This window comes from Acomys russatus, chromosome 1 (assembly GCF_903995435.1).
Source record: "Acomys russatus chromosome 1, mAcoRus1.1, whole genome shotgun sequence".
Classification (NCBI taxonomy): Eukaryota; Metazoa; Chordata; class Mammalia; order Rodentia; family Muridae; genus Acomys; species Acomys russatus.
The window spans coordinates 97,259,150-97,283,203 of record NC_067137.1 but is presented as its reverse complement, the minus strand read 5'-3'; the positions used below and the strand labels follow the sequence as shown (position 1 = coordinate 97,283,203).

At 46.9% G+C, this 24,054-nt stretch overlaps 1 pseudogene; it reads right to left on the bottom strand.

Moving 5' to 3' along the window:
- Positions 1 to 22,254: 22,254 nt before the first annotated feature.
- On the bottom strand, positions 22,255 to 22,764 carry LOC127196493 (40S ribosomal protein S10-like; annotated as a pseudogene).
- Positions 22,765 to 24,054: the final 1,290 nt, after the last annotated feature.

Genomic DNA, 24,054 nt, shown 5'->3' with positions numbered 1-24,054 from the left:
AAACCAGAGTTGTCGCTTGATTGGTGGAGCTCTGAGCCCTGAGCCCAGGCCCACTTAAGTTTGGTGTGGTATACCTGATAGTTCCCTCAGCACTCCAAGGGCAGAGGGTCTGAAGTTCAGGGTCACTAGATCTCCAGACTCCCTGGTGGCGTTTTTGTATTTGTTTTAATGGACTAGGGTGTTTTGTTCACTGTTTTCTCCAAGAATAAACTTACTCCATTTTAAATTAAAAATCCATACCTGTCTTTGAGGATTAGTGTTGGAGATTGCTTTCTCCTTTTCTATGCTAGGTGTTTCTGCTGTTGAAGCCTCTGGGTGTGTCTCCTCTCAGTGTTGTACCTGTCACAGGAAGAATGCTCCTTGACAGTCCGGTCACTGCCGTCTCTCTGATGTCAGAACTACAGTGCTGTCCCGGGGGGAGTTTGGTGCTCCTTCCTAGGAACTGGATGTGCCTGTTGGTTTGGGAGGCTGGGGCTGGCTGGAAGCCCCCTGCTGCCCGCTGGCTGCCCTTTTTCCTCCCTCTCCTTACTTATCTGAGCTTGATTATTGAGTTCGTTTGGTAACAGCAGGTAGGGTGGGGTTTTTGGCAGGAACAAAAATTAACACAAATCTCTTACATGAACTGGATTCTAAAATGAGTGCTTTATGGGAATTTTTCCATGTGTTTTCTTTAATGTTCATTAAATGTGACCCATCTGAAAGCAGCAAGCTATCATTTAGTAAATCCAACAGAAAGTGTATCAATACCATTTAAAACAGACTCCTCCCAGGCATGGTGACGCACACCTTTAGTCCCATCCTTTGGGAGGTAAAGGCAGGGGATCACTAAGTTCGAGGCCAGCCTGGTCTACAAAGTGAGTCCAGGACAGCCAAGGCTACACAGAGAAACGGTCTCGAAAGAAAAAGGAAAAAAAAAAACAGACTCCTTACAGTATCAGATACAGGCATTGGCCTGTGTTTGCCAGCAGTGGGAATAGGCCAGCCAAGAGCAGGAACCTGTCTATCCCAAGCTCTTAAAGGGAATGTGATCAAGTAAGTTACAGGTCAACACACTGCAACTTGGCAACCAGTTTTTTGCTGTTTGCTAGCCATTTCTAGGAGACGGGGTTGTGGGGAGAGGTCATAAGAATATACTGTGACGCTGGGCGTGGTGGCGCACGCCTTTAATCCCAGCACTCGGGAGGCAGAGGCAGGCGGATCGCCGTGAGTTCGAGGCCAGCCTGGTCTACAAAGTGAGTTCAGGATAGCCAAGGCTACACAGAGAAACCCTGTCTCGGAAAAGAAAAAAATAAATACTGTGACACAAAAATTTCTGTAAAGTTCCAACATCCAGAATTCTTGGGGGAGGGGCAGCTCATGCAGAGGACTGGAGTTCAGTTCCTAGCACCCATCTGTAACTCTAGTTCAGGGGAGCCAACGCCTTCTTTCTTGCCTCTGGTCTCCAGGCGCATGTGACATGCATTCATACTTAAGTCAAAAACACATAAAAGTGTGTGTGTGTGTTTGAGACTGAGAACAATTCCATTTAATTGAATTTAAAGATTATGTGTGAATGTAAGGTTGGAAAGTTGCTACAGAGCCTAAAAGATATGATTTGCACCTTGACAGAACAAGTCTAGCCTCCTAAAAAAAAAAACCTGCCTCTGACTAGAGGACCCCAGAAACAAGCCTAGCACCAAGGAAAGAACAACGGGAATTACTGTTTTTAAATTTGCTACTTATCAAAGGATACAATTAAAATGCAGCATAGTCTCTATGCTATTGATGCTCGGACAGTAGGTCTAGGGAAACTGGCACCATGTAGTGCTGCCTCTTGGGTGTTTGCTTTGTGGAACATAGTTCCAGATTGTGTTCTCGTTTCCTCTCAGATGTCGTCCGAGAAGTTATGACCATTCTAAATGATTTCAGAGATGTGTGCTTGGGCCTGTTAAGTTTCATTTCTGAGAAGTGAGTCTACAGAAATCATCAGACATTCAGGAAGGACTTTGTGGAGGAATGTTATCAGAGGGAAGTTTTGAACCCAGCCTGGACAGAGTCCAGCAAGCAGGAAGTGACTGCTCAGATCTCACTTCTCCATGAGTGGCTCTGGGGCTCCTGCTGACAGCTGGGCCCATGCACATGGACAGCAGGAATGTGTGGAGCTGGTTACAGTTACTTAAGGGAAAGCCTGATCGCTAACTATGCAGAGCAATGTTTTATACAGAATGTTACCTATTTCTTAATATTTAAGTTTTATGTTGGGTGTTTTTCCTGTGTGTATGTCTGTTCTGATATTCCTATTCACATATTTTGAAAAAAGAAACTTCAACAAAATGTGAATAATTTTTGTGTTTCTGTGTACTTATAATTTACATTGAGAATCTTTTTAAATCCATCCTTATTTTTAAAAAAAATAAAAATTTTATTCTTTTAAAAGATAGTAATTTAATTTTACTTATTTTACCTGTGTGAGTGTTTTGCCTGCATATATGTCTATATATCACTTGCTTGTCTGGTGCCTGTGGAAGCCAGAGGGGGTGGGTTGGATTCCCAGGAATTGTAGTTAGAGATGTTTGTGAGCCACCATGTGAGTGCTGGCAATCAAACTCCAGCCCTCTAGAAGAGCAGCAAGATGCTCTTTTTTGGGGGGTTTCGAGACAGGGTTTCTCTGTGTCACCCTGGCTGTCCTGGGCTCACTTAGTAGACCAGGTGTTTGGCCTGCCTCTGCCTCCCAAGCATTGCGATTAAAAGTGTGCTCCACCACGTCCAGCTCAGTAAAATGCTCTTATGGATGAGCCTTGTAGACAACCTGAAAAGCATAGTTCTTCTCCCTGGCACTTCTACCTCAGTCTGAAATTTAGAATGAAAATCTAGGAACAACAGCAATGAAATTACCTTTTAATAATTTATTATTATGTATACAATGCTCTGCCTGCATGTACACCTGCAGGCCAGAGGAGGGCATCAGATCATAAAATGGTTGTGAGCCACCATGTGGTTGCTGAGAATTGAACTCATGACCTCTGGAAGAGTAACCAGTGCTCTTAACCACTGAGCCATTTAAGAGGGTATGTGCATAGGGAAGATACATATATTCATATTCTCTCTCTCTCTCTCTCTCTCTCTCTCTCTCTCTCTCTCTCTCTCTCTCTCTCTCTCTCCAGCATAAATTGCTGATTTGAGGGGTTGAGCAAGGCGTATGCTGAGCTCAGCACCAGTGGTATTGTGAAGGGCGTCCAAAGCCTCCCTGCACAGTGTGGCAGTGCCTTTCCAGGTCTTGGAATCTTAGCACAAAAACCTTGCTAAACAGTTCTGATAATTGCTCAGTTCCTAAAAGTGAAATGTATGTCAAAACTTCTGAAAACAACTAGGAAGGTAACATGGTTAACTGGATCCTCTGTGCTTTCTGCCTGTTTCAGTGTAGCCTCTTGCCTGCTGCCACGTTCAGCCATGTCTGGCTTTCCCTAAAAGGGTCCCAAGGCCTCTGTGAGACACAGATACATTGCGAAAGCAGGCAGACTCAGCAAGATTTAGCTTTACCGTGTTCCAATTTTCTCTGTTCCTTTCTCACCGAGATCAACTGGTCTCACCCCTTTCCCCTTAATCTCAAGGCTGTTTATTAGAGTTGAGAAAAGGAAAATAAAAGCCCTGATACCCTAGGTGGACTCAACTGAGGCAAATTTGAATGGTAATGAGGCTGCAAGGAGCTTGGGAGAGACAGCTGATCTCAGCAGGCCCCAGAGGCTGGAGGAGCTGGGCAGGAAAGGCCCCTCCTCTGTGCTTCAGGCATCACAGTGTACGGTGGGAAGTGCGAGGGACATCTTATTGACGGATGCTTTTATTGGTTCTCAACAAGAGAACAGCCTCTTGCTTTTCTGCATCCCAAGCTGGGGCATCTTGCTGCGCTCACCAGTTTTGTTCCGCCACCCTCCCCTATATAAGTACCAATACTGGGTTTTGCTTAGTAGGGCAGCAGGTAAGTCGTGTTTGAGGTTGAGCCATTCGGTATATACTACCCTGAAAATGAGTGCCTGTGGCACTGAAGACCGCAAAGCCGTGAGACTTTGCATCTCTGTGAGCCCCATGTTAGTGGCAGAAGGGAGGAAAAGTTAAACTCTCTGCTGTGGGCATACTTGTTTGATTTGGTTTGGGTGGGGTTTTTTTGTTGTTTGTTTGTTTGTTTGTTTTTTGTTTTTAAGATTTATTTATTATGTATACAGTGCTCGGCCTGCATATGTACCTGCCCACCAGAAGAGGGCACCAGATCTCATCATAGATGGTTGTAAGCCACCATGTGGTTACTGGGAATTGAACTCAGGACTTCTGGAAAGGCAGACAGTTCTCTTAACCTCTAAGCCATCTCTCCAGCCCTTTTTTTTTTTTTTTTTTTTTTTAAGATTTATTTATTATGTATATGAGTACTCTGTCTTCAGGTACATCTGCAGGCCAGAAGAGGGCACCAGATCTCATTATTAATGGTTGTGAGCCACCATGCGGTTATCAGAATTTGAACTCAGGACCTCTGGAAGAGCAGACAGTGCTCTTAACCACTGAACCATTTCTCCAGCCCCTGCTTCTTTGGTTTTAAAGAGGTACTCAGCAATGGAAAGCGGCGGCGCATGCCTTTAATCCTAGCACTCAGGAAATAGAAGCAGATGGATCTCTGTGAGTTCGAGGACAGCCTGGTCTACAGAATGAATCCAAGACAGCCAAGGCTATACGTAGAAACCCTGTCTTGAAAAACAAGCAAACAAACAAAAGTACTCAGTAGAGGGGCCCCAGGCTCAGCCATGGAGAAAAAGTGAACAATCCTGCTCCTTTGTTTCTGAAACCAGTCATGTTCTATCTGAGCCGTTAACCACCTCGTCCTATCTCAGGCAGGGTCATATGTGAAATGGCTGTATAAAAACAGAAGTGTTGCCAATCAAACATCCAGTCCTGGTGTTTATTCTTCCGGCAACTATGGAACTATTGGTGAAGGGATCACTCACTGAGTTAGTTGAAGGTTGGCAGGCATCACTTCTACCCTCTGGCCTCAGAGGGAGTGTGGAAGACAACTGTGTGACCATAGGGATATGGTGATGAGCCAGGCACAAAGTTCAATAGGAAAGACCTTTAACCTAGAGCTGAAGGCCCACCTTCCTGGAGCAAATGATGTAAATGCTGACAGCAAGTAAAACTCGGTTTCACTCTGCTACTATTTGGGTCAAAGGGCACCTAGCAACATTTGAAGACATGTTTTTTTTTTCCCCCTGAGACAGGGTTTCTCTGTGTAGCCTTGGCTGTCCTGGACTCTCTTTGTAGACCAGACTGGCCTCAAACTCACAAAGATCCTGCCTCCCCAGTGCTGGGATTAAAGTCGTGCACCACCACACCCGACCTTTGAAGACGTTTTTTAACCTTGATATAACAGATCATGCCTGACTCATATCCTGAGAACCATTTGTAGTGATCATAGCCCAAAGCACTATCTGTTCTGACTTCTTTTCTTCACACAGAGAATAAACTCTCAAAACACACCCTCATGTGGAGCTGATTCCCTGACACCTGAAGCGTCATGCAGTCCATAGTGGCTGCTCAACAAAATACTGTTAAGTGAAGAAAACCTCCTTGGTCATAGTCTTGCGGAGACATTGATCCCACAAAACTCTGCACATAAGTAGCTGTGGGCGAACAGCAGCATCATGTTGTGTTTGCGTTTTCAGGCAGCCTCCTTTGGTGTTACTGTGGGAGGAAAGGCACTTTGGGCATTGCCAACAGAACTTTATCCAAATACTCATGCCTTTAGTTAGGGAGCATGTCAAACAGAAAACAGCCAGCTGCAGGAAGCAGATGCTAGCCACCAGGAAGCAGAATCAGGAAAAGATGTCAGAACACAGTGGTTGTCCTCTTCCCCTTCTTCCTGCGGTCTTAGCTGCCTTAGTCTAACTCTGATGACTTTACTTACCCCGGGGCTGCCAGGACCTGACCTGACCTGACCTGACCTGACAGAAGACAATCAGCTTGGCCACCTTGGGGTCAGCTGTGTGTGCCCCAGACTAGTTACCTATGACCAAGGAGTCGGGGATGCTTGATGACACATAGGACCTAACTCTTGAAAATCTAAAAGAAGGACAATGGATGGGCAGAAAGGAGCTGATTACCGGGAGAAATGATTGACATCTCTGACCACATTCATTGTACAGATCCTCCTTTTAGACTGAAGTGCTGGGAGACATTAACCGCAGATCACTGGTCCAGGAGATGATGGACACAGAGCCTGTCCAGCCCCTTAACTAATGGCTGCTTACAGGCCTTTCCCCCACACAAAGCCCCTCTAGGCCCCCACATGGCACCCCTTAGGCTCTGTTTGAAGGTTGGAAATGAGGTTGAGGCATCTGGTGTCCCCACAGTTCCATTGCTTTGGAGACTAGAAGCAATTGAGGTGCTTTCAGCCAGAAAAATATAATTTAAGGGCTTGGCATCTGGCTGGGAGCAGAGAGATGTGTTGCCATGGAAATGCCTCGCTTCATTTAACAGCAGCATATCCCTGAGTTTGGTCACATCCACACTGCGGCGCACACAGCACCCTGTCGCAGCCCTTGTGTGGCACGTACACACCTCTGGCTGCCTAGCCCCCTCTTCCCTATCAGAGATGCCCACACTCCCTCTCACCCTTTCCTGAAAGACATCAGCCAATCACATACCTCACAAGCAGCATGGAGCACTCTGGGGACAGCAGAGTGCTATACCTGCAAAATCTCTTCACTAATCCTATGCCACAGAGAAGGCCACTGAGTCCATATGTTCCAGTGTCCCTGGAACCTGGCTGCGTCACTACCCTCAGAACTCTACTTTGTATATCGTCTCAGTTTCTTTGTTGTTTTTTTGTTTTTGTCTTGTGTTTTTGTTTTGAGACAGGATTTCTCTTTATACCCCTGGGTATCCTGGACTCGCTTTGTAGAGCAAGCTGGCCTTGAACTCACAGAGATCCACCTGCCTCTGCTTCCTGAGTGCTGGGATTTAAAGGCGTGTGCCACCACTTCTTGCCTCTTCAGCTTCTTAATAAAGCCCAGGGGAACAACATCCAGGGAGAGGAGTACAGTGGTCGCTGTGTTCAAATGTTTTTCTAATTTCTTAAGAGAACAGGGGTTGGGCTAGAGAGATAGTGCAGAGGTTAAAAGCACTGGCTGTGCCGGGCATGGTGGCACACACCTTTAATCCCAGCATTCGGGAGGCAAAGGCAGGCTGTGAGTTCGAGGCCAGCCTGGTGTACAAAGCAAGTTCAGAACAGCCAAGGTGCTGGCTGCTGTTCCAAAGGTCCTGAGTTCAATTCTCAGCAACCAATGGTAGCTTATAACCATCTATAATGAGATCTGGTACCCTCTTCTGGCCTACTGGCTTACACGCAGGCAGGCAGATCTTTTTTTGCCAGGTGTGGTGGTGCACGCCTTTAATCCCAGTACTCAGGAGGCAGAGGCAGGAGGATCACTGAGGTTGAGGCCAGCCTGGTCTACAAAGTGAGTCCAGGACAGCCAAGACTACACAGAGAAACCTTGTCTCAAAAAACCAAAAAGAAGAAGGAGAAGAAGAAGAGAACAGGAGTTAACTTCTCAGGGTAGTCCAGAAGATCAAAACTGCAGACTTACCCAGAAGGCCCTGGGTCTCTAAAGCCATGCAGTGGTAGATTGGCACAGGGACCCATGAAGGCCCAGCGATAGTCACTGCAATGTGTCTGATTATAATGAAAAGTAAGCAATTGCCTAGGCCTCTATTAGTAAGAAAGAGGTAAATAGGTGTGCCTCAGCTGTACAAGGCTGCGTGCTAAGGAGGCTTAAAGAGTTAAGAACTATATTTCAGCACAAGGGTACATGCATGTAAAGACAAATCAGAAGAAGGGGCCTGAGAAGCCTGAGATTCATAGAGGGGAGATGGGAACTGTTTCAGCTGTGCCAGCTGTGAAGCAAGCCACCCTCAAACGTCACGGCATGAAGCAACAATGGAATATCTTTCCAAACCCGTGAGCTAGTGAGGTAGCTCATGCACACTGCTGCATGGGTGGGCTTCATGGGTCTCCATATGGTCCCTTCTTCATGCCATGGTGAGACCAGCTTCTCTGGGACCCCCAAGACTATGAAACAGAGGCATGAACACCCACATCCTGTCTGATACATTCTATTGGGATGGGAGGAGTCTGTAGGCATTAGCTTGGTCTGCCAGCCCTTTAGCTTGATTTTTACCTTAGGAATAGGTGTGTATGCATGTATGTTGTCGCTGGGCGACAGCAGATAGGTAATGGGATTTTTTTCACTCTCTGCTAACCAGTTACCAATGCTTGTACAGTTGTGTACTCTAAGAAAAGCCAGATGTGGTGGTACATGCCTTTAATCATAGCCCTCGAAAGGCTGAGGCTGGAGGATTCCAAGTTCCAAGGCAATCTGGGCTGTAAACAGAGATTCTGCTTCCAAGTAAGAAAGCAAGAAAAAAAGAAAAAGAAAAAAAGAAAGAAAGAAAGAAAGGTGTCAGAACCCATAAAATAAAAGGATCCTCCCTGATAAGGTCTTTGTTTTTAAAACTGATTTTTACATTTGTATGCTATTCCTGCAGAGGCAATCTGATCTGTTCTATCCACATGGCTGAGCTAACAAAACTTCAGGCCTGGGAAAAGAAGACAGGCCGAAAACAAAATCCCTATTGTCAAAGCAGCAGGTTTGAGGGGACGTGGCTATAACATGGGTGGGGCACTCACCTGCTACCCTTGGTAGGTGGCATCCCTGGTACCAGCACCACAACAAAAGGGGGAACTTTGAGGTGTCAAGACAGAGGCCATCAAGTCCTGAGTAAGGACCTACCCTGTGGAGCACAACGTCATCAAGTGTTCCTAAAATACCATAGAGAAAGGCAAGAGAGGACAGCAGTTGGGTACAGAGATGGAGAAACCACAAGGGCACCAATCCCATGGGGAGAAAGGTGGCAGGGGCATGAAATGGCCCCCAGTGGAAGGGAAGAATCTGAGAGAGCCATCCTTCCTGCCAGCACTCAGGAGGCAGAGGCAGGCAGCCATATTGCTGTGAGTTCGAGGCCAGCCTGGTCTACAAAGCGAATCCAGGACAGCGAAGATAACATAGAGAAACCTTGTCTCGGAAAAACCAAAAAGAAAAAGAGAAAGGCTGTCGGGGAGCATCCTACTGAGGTGGGGTATGAGGGTCAGGGTCATGCCCAAAGCATTCTCAACCTGCAAGGCTGCTAGAGGCATTGGGAGCTCAGTGGGGTAGGACTACTGACTTCCAACCTGGCTGTCGGCAGAAGCCTTAGCTCTGCATCATGTGGGTCTCCCTACAAAATAGCCTCAGTGTCCTCATGAAGCGGCATTTGTCATCCCTTGAGCCACGATCTCAGGGCTCGGTGGTAGAGTTCTTGCTTAGCTTGGTGAGGTCCTGGGTTTAACCCCCAGCATTGCAAAGAAAGAGAAGGAGAAAAGATGAGAGGGAAGATCAGGGGAGGAAGGAGGGAGGGGAGAGGAGGGGAGAGAAGTGATGGGACAGGGTGGGGTGAGATACTGCAATCTCCCTTTGCTTCAGAGTGAGTGTAAGGGGCACTTACACTCCTCAGGTCCTCACTTTGGAAATGCCCTTCCTCTAGCCACACTTCTCCCCATGGACTCAATGGAATATTTTTTTAATGGTTTTTTGAGACAGGGTTTCTCTGTGTAGCCTTGACTGTCCCAGACTCACTTTGTAGACCAGGCTGGCCTCGAACTCACAGCGATCCGCCTGCCTCTGCCTCCCAAGTGCTGGGATTAAAGGCGTGCGCCACCACGCCCGGCGGAATATTTTTTTTTCAAGGCAGGGTTTCTCTGTGCAGCTTTGGCTGTCCTAGACTGGCATTGCAGACCAGGTTGGCCTCGAACTCACAGCGATCCGCCTGCCTCTGCCTCCCCAAGTGCTGGGATCACAGAGGGGCGCCCAGCTTCAATGGAAATTTGTACTCAGTGACCTTGACACCCCCTCTAAATGTCCTCTGGGCCCCAGTACCCCAGTATTCTATTCCCAAGGAGCCTGACCTTGCTTCTCCCACCTGGACAGGCCTTGTCTTAAGGCTAATCTTTCCACTAGTCATCCCCATGTGCCCGAGAGGCCCTCTGTACTGGCCGACAATGTTTGTCCTCACAAGTCTCAGTGGGAGTGTCTATACACGGGGCAGGGAACACAATGATACATGAAAAGGGAAGGAGCTTTGCTTAAAGGCTACAAGTACATCGAAGACCAGGTTTCCACAGCGCATCAGGGCATCTCCCTCTCCTTCCCGTCCTCATGGATAGTCCAGCAGGTCCACCTCTGCTTGTGTAACTAGGGCCACCAACTGTACACCACTTTCCCCAGTGCAAGCCAATGCAGTGCCACTTCTGAGCCCAGGTCTCCCTCTGGTGGTCGTTCCAGGGACAGCAGGCAGGCTTCTTTCTCCTCGGCAGCAGGGATAACCTTCCTGGAATTAGCTTTCAAAAACGCGTATCTTACCTGCTATCTTTTGCTAAGAACCTTTTAAAAAATGACTCACACTCCTCCCAAGCGCTCTCTCTCTCTCTCTCTCTCTCTCTCTCTCTCTCTCTCTCTCTCTCTCTCTCTCTCTCTCTCTCTCTCTCTCTCTCTCTCTCTCGCTCTCCGCCCCCCCCCCCACAGGCCTTCAAGGAAAAAACCCAGCCAAGGTCCTATAGCTTGTTCAATACTGTAGTAGGAGTGCAGGGCACAGCAATACCCATGGCTCATACACAGGCCCTTCAAAATGTACATTTCCAACACCTCTCAGAGTTAGCATCATCCACACATGTTCACAACACACACACACACACACACACACACACACACACACTTCCTTGTTATAAACACACATGCAAATGTATACAACATACTGCCTCTACTTGTGCACCCGTATGCTTACGTCATGCTTTTCAGGGGACACAGCTTAGGCACCTCTCCGTTGTAATCTTCCACATCCAGCCTTCCTCTGCCATTAAGGCTCAAGCCACAGCTTCTTGTTGACTTTCTCCAGTCCCCTTGGGAGCATAGCTGCCTCTCACTGGGTTTACCTCAGGGATTTTTTTTTTTTTTTTTCTTTTTCTTTTACCGGAACAATTGCTGACATTTATGGAGCACAACCACCCTGTCTCTGCCCTGTGGGCACTTTGTCATTGAAGACCTTCCCTAGCTCTAAAAGCCAGGTGCTGCTCGGCTGTGAGGTGCCAACTGCCAGCTGCTGACTGACACTGCTGCCTCCTAAGCCACAGCTTTAACATAGGCTCTTTGTTTGCTGCCACCAGAACCTCCAGTGAGAGCTATGTTCCCTGGCCCTGAGTGCCCTGCCTGGAAACCCCATGAGCCTGGGTCTGGGGCCTGGGAGGCTTGTAGTCCGTTTCCTGAGCTAAATGGCAGATGGAAAGAGCTGGCACAGCCTGCTATAATGGCTCTCATTTATTATTTTTATTTATTTAATTATTTATTTATTTATGTCTTTCCAGACAGGGTTTCTCTGTGTAGGCTTGGTTGGTCTGAACTCTCTTTGTAGACTAGGCTGATGTCTCTCATTTCTTAAAGATCCTTTTGGTCTAGTCTGAACCTTGAACCTCAAGATGAAAACCCTGTTGCCCTACATGAAGCCAGTCAGATGTAATTAACAGGTAAGGAAGAAGCTCTGGGCTTCACCTGCACTGTAAAGAATACTCAACCAGGGTCTGGAGAGATGGCTCAGAGGTTAAGAGAACCGGCTGATCTTCCAGAGGTCCTGAGTTCTATTCCCAGCAACCACATGGTGGCTCATGACCATCTGATGTCCTCTCTGGCCTGCAGGTATACATGCAGGCAGAGCACTGTATACATAATAAATTAATTAATTAAGAAAAAAAACACTCAGTAAGAGTAAGAAACAGAAGCCCAGAATCCAAACTGGGCTTTGGTGGCACATGCCTTTAATTCCAGCACTCAGGAGGCAGAGGCAAGATGATCTCTGAGTTTGGGGCCAGCCTGGTCTACAGAGCAGAGTTCCAAGCAGCCAGGGATAGGCAGAGAAGCCCTGTCTCAAAAAACTGAAAAACCAACCAACAAACAAAAAACTTACAAGAGACTGATGCATAAAAACCAGGACAGTAGCTTCATAAATTAGTTTGTTTGTTTGCTTGTTTGTTTTTCAAAACATGGTTTCTCTGTGTAGCCCTGACTGTCCTGGAACTCTCTGTATGTAGACCAGGCTGGCCCCAAACTCACAGTGACCCACCTGCCTCTGCCTCCCTGAATGCTGGGATTACAGATGTGCACCACCACACCCAGGTGCTTTATCATTTTCTAATAAGAAATAAGCCACCTTAAAGATTTATTTTATTTGTTTATTTTTATTTATTTATTTACTCATTTGTTTGGTGCTGGGTTTAAAGCTGTGTGCCACCACTGACTGGTGATTTATTTTGCTTTTACTTATGTATATGTGTGTGGGGGGGGGAGGGGGGCAGTGTTTATGTGAGTGCAGTAACCATTAGAGGCTAAGAGGCAGTTTCGTATCTGCTGGAGATCAAGTTATGGGCAGTTGTGAGCAGCCCAACATGGGTGCTGGGAACCACACTCTGGTCCTCTGTAAAAACAGTATACACAGTTAATTACTGAGCAAGCTCTCCAGCCCCAAGAAATACAAACTTATTTGTGGAAGTGTACATATGCCACACAGTGCATGTGGAAGTCAGACAACAGCTTGCTGAAGTCAGCTCTCTCCTTCTATCCTGTGGGTCCTCAGATTGAAGTGCCAGGCGCACTAGTTACTAAATACAGACCTAAATAGCTTGTATTCATTTCCCCCTTTTTGTTTTTGTTTGTTTCTCTGGCTCAGTGGTTAAGAGCACTGTCTTCTCTTCCAGAGGTCCTGAATTCAATTCCCAGAAACCACAAGGTGTCTCACAACCATCTATAATGTGATCTGATGCCGTCTTCAAGGCCTGCAGGTATACACACAGGCACTTATATACATAAAGTAAATTAATAAACCTTTTTTAAAATGATGAAACAAATTTCTCTGTGTAGCTCTAGCTGTCCTGAAACTCACTCTGTAGACCAGGCTGCTCTCAAACTCAGAGGTCTGCCTGCCTCTGCCTCCCAACTGTTGGGATTAAAGGCAGGCGTCAAAACCACCCCGCTATATTCATTTTTTCACCTAAGTCTCTACAACACTGTGTGGAGGGCATTGTTTTATGGACACTTTGAAATGCTTAGAGCACATAAACAGGGGATCAAGACTCAAGCCTAAAGCCAGACTTGATGGTGCACATATTTAATCCCAGCACTTGAGGGCAGAGGCAGGTGGATCTCTGTGAATTTGAGGCCAGTGTGGTTTACAAAGTGAGTCTAGGACAACCAAGGCTACACAGTGAAACTTTGTCTTGGAAAGGAAAAACAAAACAAAACAAAAAGACTCAAGCCCAGTTCTTCCTTCCACTAAGACCTGCATCCTGAATTACTTGCTTTTCCAGACTCCCCACCCAGCAAACCGGACTGGGATCTGGACTCAGAACAAGGCAGAGAGACTCAGTACAACTCGGGTGTGACCCAGTTTCATGGGAGCCAAGCTCACATAACTGTATCTAGAGGGAAAGTGTAGATCTGGCAGCCAAGCATCCTGGCTGAAAGTCTGTTCTCCTGAAGGTGGTTTAAGCACAAATAGAATGAAGTCACCCAACACAAAACTCCAAAGCGCCTGCATTGCTTTGTCTATCTCCATTGTTCCCAATGGCAGCTGTCCGCAGGCCTGCCCTCCTCCCTGTTCACCTCAGCCCACTCATTCCTTCTTGGAGGCTTTCCTTTTTCACCCTCTCCAAAAGACCGTGTCTCTTATCCAAGGCCTTTACCTACCCTCATTGCTTAGCTCAGAGATTTCAGACAGGTGACCCCAATCAGCCTCCAAAATGGCTTTCCTGTTGTCAGTATTTAAAACTAGTAAATTTCACATAAAAAGTTGACTTGTTACCTAAACCCAACACACACACACACACACACAGAGAGAGAGAGAGAGAGAGAGAATATCACACAGCAACACCAACCTGGAGCTATCCAACAGGCTGTTTTATTTTAATTATCTTGGGGGCCTGTTTTGAAACATGGCTTTGCTGCATCATCCCAGTTGGCTGGAAACTATATAAGCTAGGCAGGTCAAACTTATAGTAATCCTCCTGTCTTAGTTTTCTAAGTGCTGGGGTTGCTGAATGTTTGTTCTCCTGAAGGTGGTTTAGCATAAATAGAATGAAGTTACCCAACACAAGGATCAGGAGTTCAAGGTTATCCTCAGCAATATATTGAGTTGGAGGCCAGTGTGGACTGCATGGCACTCCAAAACCTAAAAACCGAAGAGAAATTTCCTTTTAATTTTAAAAACAAGAGCTGGAAAGATGGCTCAGCAGTTAAGAGCACTGTCTGCTCTTCCAGGGGTCTTGAGTTCAATTTCCAGCAATGGAATGGTAACTCACAACTTTCTATACTGGGATCTGATGCCTTTAATCCCAGCACTCAAGGAGGCAGAGGCAGGCAGATCTCTGTGAGTTCGAGACCAGCCTAGTCTACAAAGTGAGTCCAGGACAGCCAAGACTATACAAAGAAACCCTATACATACATACATACATACATACAATAATAAGAGATAGCAGAAATCTTATTATCGATCTCTGTGTATGCATACAGAGAAGTCACACAATGCAGTGGAACTGCCTAGAAGCCAAGGGGAGAGGCCTCAGAATATAACCTTGTCAGGCCCTTGATCTTGAGTTTCCAGCCTCCAAAGCTGTGAGAAGTCAATCACATGTCGGAGCCAATCCCATCGTGTTTATTTTATTTTCCTACACCATCCCAGAGAGGCTAGGATCTCTCTTTGCACTGCATCTGGACTGGCAGAACCTGGTGTTTCACACTTTAGGACAGTCTCCTGTGGGCTTCTCAGCTTTTCTACCATTAGGTCCTGGCATTAAGTTCTCTCTGTTTTGTGTCCTTTTTGGAGTAATATCCTTTTTCTTGGTTGGACCTGTTGTGAGTGACTGTCCTCTGAGCCAAGCAACCGCCATCGTGGGGGAAACTCCAGCTGTGCCCTTTTGTACAAGAATCATCCTAGCTGGGCTTGCTGGTAGAGGGTAGCTGGGGGGGGGGGGGGGGGGAGGGCCAAAGACCCTCACCTTGACTCTCCAGTTGCTCCCTACCAACTGTTATACACAACTGTGCCTTAATTGTACATGGCTACTGGGAGTGGCTAAAGTATATGGGAGGAGCCCTCATCCCTGCTGGATTAAAGCCTTTCCTGGTGTAGCCTGTTCAGGTGTAGCCTGTTACTGGGAGCAGCAGCCACACCCCGTAAGTCATTCCTCACCTTTAAGGAAGCCCAGGAAACTTACCGGCTGGCCAGTTTTTTTTTACTGGAGCCTAAGAAGGGGCAAATGTTACTTTTAGCAACAGGACTTCTTTTCTTTTCTTTTCTTTCTTTCTTTCTCCCGCCCGCCCCCCCAAGACAGGATTTCTCTGTGTAACCTCGGCTGTCCTGGACTCACTTTGTAGACCAGACTGGCTTTGAACTCACAGTGATCCATCTGCCTCTGGCTCCCGAGTGCTGGGATTAAAGGTGTGTACCACCACGCCCAGTTTACGTTATCATTCTTTTTTATGATTTATTTATTATGTATACAATGTTCTGCCTGCATGTATACCTGCCTGCAGGCCAGAAGAGGGCACCAGATCTCATTATGGATGGTTATGAGCCACCAGGCAGTTGCTGGGAATTGAACTCACGACCTCTGGAAGAACAGCCAGCGCTCTTAACCTCTGAGCCATCTCTCCAGCCCTCCTTATCATTTTTGCAGGCTTTGCATGGGCTGCGATATATCTGTAGTCATTAGAAATACAATGTGCCACATGAGAATGAATTCTAAGTTAGGGCTGGCGATCCAGCTCAAGGAGTGGTACAGCACTTGGTTGGTATGTTCGAGAACCCAGCACTACAAGAATAAGATAAAATTAGACTGGCCGATGTCTGCATCTGGATTCCATCCGTTTCCCAGCTGTGTTGCATTTGTTTCCCTAATCCTCTGCAAAATGGGGACGAGGCCAAAAACCATCTGACAGAGCAAATAGTGTTTGCATTAGGTGTAAACCAATAAAATAGGAGGAAGGAGCCAGGCTCGGTGGCACACACCTTTAATCCCAGCACTCAGGAGGCAGAGGCAGGAGGATCTCTGAGAGTTCAAGACCAGCCTGGTCTACAAAGTGAGTCCAGGACAGCCAGGGCTATACAGAAAAACCTTGTCTTGAAAAAGCAGATGAATAAATAAGGAGAAAGGACAGAGGCTGGTAAGAAGGTGACAGTATTGGTTGTAATTACCAGTGTTCTCATAACTCACAGTGTACACAGTGGCTCTCTGGCGGCACTATGGGCCTTTTGGGAGGTGGCCTACAAATGTGTTTATAACTCTCCACAACGCTCAAAACAGTGATTAGAAAGTGGTGGCATCAGCCAGGCATGGTGGCACATGCCTTTAATCTCAGCACTCAGGATGCAGAGGAAAGTCGATCTCTGTGAGTGTGAAGCCAGCCTGGTCTACAAAATGAGTCCAGGAGAGTCAAGGCTACACAGAGAAACCTTCTCTCAGAAAAAAAGAAAAGGAGGAAAGAAAGAGGGGGAAAAAGAAAGTAGTGACATCTATATAAATTACAGTGTTCTTAATTTTCTAATTCCCACAAATTACCTTACTTTTAGCAGGACCCATAATCCCAGCACTCAGGAGGCAGAGGCAGGTGGATCTCTGTGAGTTCGAGGCCAGCCTGGTCTACAGAGGGAGTTCCAGGACAGCCAGAGCTGTTACTCAGAGAAACTCTGTCTTAACCACCCCCCCCCCAAAAAAAAGAAAGAAAGAAAGAAAAAAGAACCCCCACAAAACAAACAAAAACAAAAAGCAAAAAACCTGTCTTCCCCCCCGCCCTGTCCTTTTTTTTTTTTTTAACAGAGTCCAAGGTGAGCCCAGATCTTGCCTTTGGTTTCTGGGTTTTTTCCAAAGGACTCCAGGGTTGCTCTTGTCTTTCCTCCCCACTCTTATATACACCACGTTCACCCTAGTGTCTGACCTGATCTCTGACCCAAAAGGAAGTGCTCAGAACTTCAGAACAAAAGTCAGCAAATTATTCCCGTAAAGGACCAGGCACATACAGTCCCTAACTGGTGCAGTGGTGGGAACACTTTCCTTCCTCATTCTTTCCAGCATAAAACAAATCCGTCAGTAACAATTCTGGGGAATAAAGGCACAACAGCAGTGCCCACGTTCCTTCCTCCTGCATGGTCCTCTTAAGAGTGTATGCACCGCGAGTCCACAAGCTGTGACTGAAGTGTTTACTGAGCCTCCTGTCCAGGAACAGTGCCCTTTCTGCACAAAGGCTGCGACGTCAACCTGCAGGAATGCCGCGGAGGAGGGAGGGATGCAGGCCAGCCTCAGTTCCCAGAAACCACGCCTGCTACTCTGCGATCTGGCTTCCCTGACTTCCTTCCCCAAGCGCATCCTCTTCCCACTTCCCTAGCACGCAGGGGGCTCGGAGGTGGTGCCCTTCCCCCTTGGCAGGTCCCCCTTCAAAGGGTCACGGAAGGAATCTACCACCTTGTCCTCTAGCAGTATTCTGGTCCCTGCAGAAACCGCTCTGAAGGCTAATCCCAATCTGTTTCAGTGAACTTTCTAGAGAGAAAGGTTGTCGCCATTAAGTGCCTGGGAACAGGCAAACAAAACGGGCAGTCTCTTTGAGATGGAAGCTTAAAATAACAAGCTAGCCTGATTTTCACTCTCTGTAGGGAGCAGAGGACCGTTGCAGTTAGGGAGACCTGGTCCTCGGTTTCCTGGTAACAATGTTTTCCACTCTGGACCCATTTCTTTCCTTTCTATTTTATCACGTTCTTCCTCATTCCTTACTCAAATCCTTAAGGGCTTGGAAATAGAGGACCTCAGCTGGTCCATGAAAACACACACACACACACACACACACACACACACACACACACACACACACGGCAACAGCTAGAAGCAGGAAGATTAGAAGTTCGGGGGTAATCCATGGCTTGCATAGCAATATTCAACCTGGGCTACAATGAAATCCTGTTCAAAAGAGTGTCCCGTTAGAGCAGTGTTTCTCAACCTGTTTGTCACGACCCCTTGGGGACCAAACGGTCTTTTTCTAGGGGGTTGCTTGCCTAAGACCATTGGAAGATGCCAATATTTACGTAACAATACCAAAATTACAGTTATGAAGTTGCAAAGAAAATAACTTTATGGTTGGGGGTCAGCACAACACGAGGAACTGTATTACAAGGTTGAGAAACCACTGCCTTAGAGTAAATTCGTAGGGTGGCTAGGGTGTTTAGTCCTTGACCTTTGAAGACAGAGGCAGGAGGCAGAGTTTGAGGTCAGCCTGTTTTTAAAAAGAAAGGAAGAAACTGACATAGTAGCCGAGGAATTTCCCATCTAAATTGGTTCTCACTGGGCTCAGCTTTTCTACCTGCTGGAGTCCCTCCTACCCCTTCCTGGTGTGCCTTTCCTTTCTTTCGCACTCAATGTAGACTAATAGACACTCTGGGGAGGTCTTTTGCCCCATGCCTGCCTTCCTCTGAGAAATGCCTAAGTCTTGGGGCCAGCCTGGTCTATAGTGCTAGTTCCAGGACAGGCAAGGCTACATAGAGAAACCCTGTGTCAAAGGAAACAAAACAAAAAACAAAAAACCATGGGGAGGGGGGAAGGACTGTGACTTGGAGACCAACTGGGCGTTATAGCAAGACCTTATGACAAACAAACAAACGAACGAACAAACAAGAATTTTAAAGTCTTATACACACTCCTGGCGTGGGTCTTTCACAGCCATGTTTAAGCATGTGCCTTTGCTCCCATACCTTGTTTATGTGAGCCTGCGTGTGGTGTAGCTGAGTCAAAGCGGGATCTCTGTTTTCTCTTTTCTGGGCTTTGGAATGCAGCTCCTGTACAGAGCGGGGCTGTGCCTTCAGAATGGTGACTCAGTGGAAGCTGGTCTGCAGAGAGAGCTGAGGACTGATGCAATGGAGAGGCAAGGCTGGGAGAACAGCCGCGCCCCGCAGTGGGGACAGCTTTCCGGCTCCTATGTCCTCTGTTCAGGAGTAGCTGCTCACGGGTTGCTTGTAACTCACAGTGAACATGGCATGTATCTGTATGAATCTGGGCGAATTTAAGGAAAAGTAAGAGGCAGCCTAAGGAATGACTTAAATCCCCAGGACGAGTTGTTCCCTTAGGCAGGATGGAAGAGGGCAGAGCCAAACGCTTAGATCACTGAGGACCAAGGCTCCCTCCATCATTGGTATGCAACATGGTGATTTATCACTCTACCTGCCTTCTCGTGGTCTCCGTATAGCTCCCATGGCTGCAGGCAACTTGTCCTCACATCACAGCATCAAGCGAGAAGGAAGCGAACCAGAACGGACTCCATTTTTGTTCGTAACAACAAATCTTTCTTAGAAGCCCTGCAGAGCTAGGTCACTGACACTAGATAAGGAAGGCTGGGAAGGGAGAAGGTGTGGCAAAGGTTATGAGCCCAGTTATGAGTCACGAACTGGCAAGACTCTGATCTGAGATCAAGGGTTTCCTCCCTGTACCCAAACAGAATCAGGAGGGAGAGGGGAGGGAGGCTGGTGTTGGCCAAAGAGCAGTATCCGCCACACCTTCCCCAGACTTTCTGCTCCACTAAAGCTAACTCAGCTGTATTTGCTGCTTGTAGCCAAAAGACTCTTAAAAAAAAAAAAAAAAAAAAAAAAGAATATATATATATTCTTATTTTATGTGTATTGGTGTTTTGACTGCATGTATGTCTGTGTGGGGTGTTGGATCCTCTGGAGCAGGAGATACAGGAGATACAGCTTTGAGCTGCCATGTGGGTCCTGGCAATTGAACCCAGCTCCTCTGGAAAAGCAGCCAGTGTTCTTAACTACTGCACCACCTCTCCACCCTGCCAAAAGACTCCTGAGTAAGATGTCGCTAAACAGGACAGCCTTCACAAAGCAGCATGCACCAGTACCTGCAGCTGTTCCACAGTGACTTAAGGGGGCTAGCTATCTGGTGTCCATAAGCTCAGAGCCAGGCTGGGCCTTTTTTAAAAAAAGATTTGTTAGCCGGGCGTGGTGGTACACACCTTTAATCCCAGCACTCTGGAGGCAGAGGCAAGTGGATCGCTGTGAGTTCGAGGCCAGCCTGGTCTACAAAGTGAGTCCAGGACAGCCAAGGCTAACACAGAGAGACCCTGTCTCGAAAAAAACAAAACAAAACAAAACAAAAAAAGATTTACTTATTATGTATACAGTGCACATCAGATCTCATTATAGATGGCTGTGAGCCACCATGTGGTTGCTGGGAATTGAACTCAGGACCTCTGGAGGGTAGTTAGTGCTCTTAACCACTGAGCCATCTCTCCAGCCTCCCAGGCTGGGCCTTATAGTGAGTTTCTCTCTCTCTCTGTCTATCTGTCTCTCTGTCTCTGTCTCTGTCTCTGTCTCTGTCTCTGTCTCTGTCTCTGTCTCTGTCTCTCTCTCTCAGGCAGGAAAGCTCACACTGTCTCTAAGACCCTATCTTAGAGGAAGAGGAAGAAGAGGAGACAAGAAAGGGGAAAACAATTGAGTCGAGTGGAGGGCTGAAGCTGGGTGTAGCATAGTTGGGAGAGCATAACCCAAGCTCTAGGTTCGATCCCCAGCACTACATAAACCAGTCATTGGCTGTGCAAGCCTGCAATCACACTTGCGAGGCAGGATAAGCAGAAGTTACTTAAATCACTTCAAGTACTTAGTAGTCTGAGGCCAACTTGAAATATCCGAGACTGTCTAAAAAGGGTGTGAAAGAGGACACAAACAGGTGGGAGGAATGTCTCCTTCCTTGTTTCTCACTAACCTCATCTCTTCAGGTCTTGTCTCGTCTCATAGGTGAAATGGGTCCTGACCTACATGCATGCACACCAAGGAAGGGTCATGTCAGTGGTTCAGCTCAAGGATCTGATCCCTTGCCTTCCTTCCTCTCCACCAGGACAGCAAGAAAGCAATATATGGGTCACAAATTCAAGATTTCTGAGCCAGGCGGCGGTGGCGCAAGCCTTTAATCCCGACACTCGGGAGGCAGAGGCAGGTGGATTGCTGTGAGTTCGAGGCTAGCCTGGTTTACAAAGTGAGTCCAGGACAGTCAAGGCTACACACAGAAAACTTGTCTCGAAAAAACAAAAACAATTTTTAAAAAAAAAGGATTTTGTGTCTTATGATTTATACAGAGGCATGAAAAGTGTTGTTCAGAAATATCCACACACTGACCACTCAAACACCAGACTCAGATAGATGTAAGGTTATTGAATACTTAGCAAAGTCTGACCAGTCAGGGACACAGTATGGATTTGGGAACCAAGTTGTAACCCTGAGCCATTCTCAGAGTGAGGTTTGGTTTTTCAAGACAGAGTTTCTCTGTGTAGCCTTGGCTGTCCTGGACTTGCTTTGTAGATCAGGCTGCCCTTGAACTCACAGCGATCCTCCTGCCTCTGCCTCCCTAGTGCTTCGATTAAAGGCATGCGCCACCACGTCTGGCTCAGAGTTTTTAAAGGAAAAAAAAAAAAATACCATTAACCAAGCAGGAAGAATCAATTCTATTCCAAGTACATTGTGACTTATGTAGCTAGACAAAGCATTGTAAGCTAATTGGCTGGAGTTTAGGGTAAGAGAACTTGGAGACTTTGCAGTTCCCCACCATCTTAGGGGAAAGAAACACAGCAGGGTATTGCGGTTTTTGTTTAAGTAGAACATATATTTATCATTAATCCAAGCAGAACATATTCATCATCTCTGCTATTATTTTATTTTTGTAAGTTAAAGGCTGTTCTTATGTCAGGCAGGCAAAGCCTGAGCACTTGAACTTAATTTCACCTTATGATCAAAATGGAGACTAAAGACAAAAATTACTAAAGACAGAAAGGCTCAACAAAAAGAAACAAAACTAGCCAGGCACGCCTTTAATCCCAGCACTCAGAGGCAGAGGCAGGTTGATCTCTGAGTCAAGGCCAGCCTGGCCTACAGAGCAAGTTCCAGAACATCCAGGAATAACAGAGAAACCCTGTTAGGGTGATATTTTTTATTTTATTTTATTTATTTTTGGTTTTTTCTTTTTCTTTCTTTCTTTCTTTCTTTTCTTTCTTTCTTTCTTTTTTTTTTTTTAAGTGGACATGTCTTCTTTAAAGTTTATCCACCACAACACGTTCTCCAACCTCACTGTGGTGGCTGACCACGTCCACGACCAAAGCCGCCTCTAAACTGGAATTCCAACTCGGCTTTCTTGTCAGCACCAGGAGGCACTGCACTCCTTCTGTAGCGTCTCTGTCTGCCTCCCCTCTTGTGAATCTTGCAGGTCGCTCACCCTCTGGACCTTTGGGCCGAGGCCTGCCCGTCTCCAGATCGCTGCAGCGCAGGGTGGCGGGCACGATCTCCGGAGGTAGGTGGAGGTAACCTCGGAGATACTGGATGTCCTCGTTGGTGAGGTACCAATAGAAATGTCTCCAGGCAAACTGCTCCTTCAAGTAGCCTCGAGATTTGAGAGACTGCATGGCCTTCATCACGTGAAGGTTGGGCACATTCTTGTCAGCCAGCTCGGGGTGTTTGGGCATATGGGCATCCTTCTTGGCAACCATCACTCCTCCCTTAAAAAGGAGTTCATAGACGGCAATCCTGCTCTTCTTGGGCATCAACATCGCGGCGGCTGCAGGGTCCGAGGCGGAGGCTGGAAAGCTATTTTTGTTTTTTTCAAGAAAGGGTTTCTTTGTGTAGTCCTGGCTGTCCTGGGCTCACTCTGTAGACCAGGCTGGCCTCGAACTCACAGGGATCCATCTGCCTCACGAGTGCTGGGATTAAAAGCGTGTGCCACCACTGCCCAGCTGTTGGGGTGAGTGAGTGTGTGTGTGTGTGTGTGTGTGTGTGTGCGCGCGCGCGCGCGCGCGCGCACGCGCGCTGTGTAAAGGTTATCTTTGTACTATTCGGTTGTTGATTTTTGTACCAGCAGAGAACTGGGTACAAGTCAGCTCTTTTGGTCTTTGGCTACATCTTGTTTTGTAGACACTCCCTCCAACACCTCTGATTGGTTTAATAAAGAGCTGAAAGGCCTATAGCAAAGGCAGGAGAAGAAGGAGGCAGGGCCCAAGAATCTCAGACACAGAGGAAGAAACAGTGCCAGGACTAAGACTGAGAAGTAACAGGCAACATGGCAGGATATAGATTAGTATAGACCAGACAATTTAAGTTAAGAGCTAGTAGGGAACACGCCGAGCTTTCATAATAAATATAAAAGCCTCTGTGTCATTATTGGCAGTCCAAGAAAGTCCCATTATAATTGACCCCAAACGGTTATAAAAACCTGTCTCAAAACAAACAAACAAAAACAAAATAAAGAGAGAGAGAGGAGAAACAGAAATAATCCCACCTTAAGTCAGGCAGAAAGCTTTTGAGTTCTAGTCTAACCTGAGCTACATAGTGAAAGTGTCTCAAAGCAACAAAATAAAACAACACCACATGAGCACATGACAACTGAATGTGGTAAATTTGGATTGTCAACTTGAGTTGGATTAAGAAACACTCAGGGGCCGGGCGTGGTGGCGCACGCCTTTAATCCCAGCACTCGGGAGGCAGAGGCAGGTGGATCACTGTGAGTTCGAGGCCAGCCTGATCTACAAAAGTGAGTCCAGGATGGCCAAGGCTACACAGAGAAACCCTGTCTCAAAAAACCAAAAAAAAAAAAAAAAAAAAAAAAAAAAAAAGAAACACTCAGGGATCTGGGAGGTGACTCTTTAGGAAAGAGCACTTGCTGTTTGAGCATGAGGACCTGAGTTCAAGTTCCCGTCTCCCCCATAAAAGTCAGTCATGAGGCTGGGCTGTGGTGGCGCACGTCTTTAATCCCAGCACTCGGGAGGCAGAGGCAGGCGGATCGCTGTGAGTTCGAGGCCAGCCTGGTCTACAAAGCGAGTCCAGGACAGCTAAGGCTACACAGAGAAACCCTGTCTCGAAAAACCTTAAATTAAA